The 553-nt window shown below is 50.6% G+C and overlaps 1 protein-coding gene across 1 annotated transcript in view; it reads right to left on the bottom strand.

Annotated features, from left to right (window-relative positions):
• Positions 1 to 553, bottom strand: part of SRCIN1 (SRC kinase signaling inhibitor 1) — a 41,728-nt gene that overhangs the window by 12,773 nt on the left and 28,402 nt on the right. The window lies entirely within an intron of this gene.

Genomic DNA, 553 nt, shown 5'->3' with positions numbered 1-553 from the left:
CTCTCCGCCCTCAGCCCAGCTTTGTAGCTTTTCCACATTGATCTCTGCCCTGCCCACTGGACTCTCTCCCTTAACCCAGTGCCCCCTCCAGTCTTATTCCCAGGGCAACTTGCTCAGAGATCACTCTAGCTGTGACACTGCCCACCTTTGATCCTCCAACGGCTCCCTATCACCCCAAACCCCTCAGCCCAGCACTCTTTGCACTTGCCAGGTCCCTCTCCTGGGAATGCCCTCTCTCACTGGCCAGAGAAGTGATTGCTTATTTTCAAAACTCCAGTGGAAAGTCTATTCCTCTGGGAAGCTCTCTTGCCCTCATGGGGACTCCTCTAGGACTGCACAGCACCAGGGCTCACCTTTGCCATTGCACTTGGCACCCGCATTCTATTTCTGTTTTATACACCAGGTATGGCTTGGGATAGATTACTTAACCATTTTGAGCCTTAGTGTCCTCATGGGTAACATGGAAATAATTACCACAACTGCCTCCTGGGGTTGTTGTAAAATTATAATGATTTTTTTTTTTCAGTTTTGGCCGGGGCCAGGCTTGAACCCG

This window comes from Otolemur garnettii, unplaced genomic scaffold (assembly GCF_000181295.1).
Source record: "Otolemur garnettii isolate 467f Iridium unplaced genomic scaffold, OtoGar3 scaffold00018, whole genome shotgun sequence".
In the NCBI taxonomy this organism is placed as follows: Eukaryota; Metazoa; Chordata; class Mammalia; order Primates; family Galagidae; genus Otolemur; species Otolemur garnettii.
This window is presented reverse-complemented; position numbering and strand designations above follow the sequence as displayed.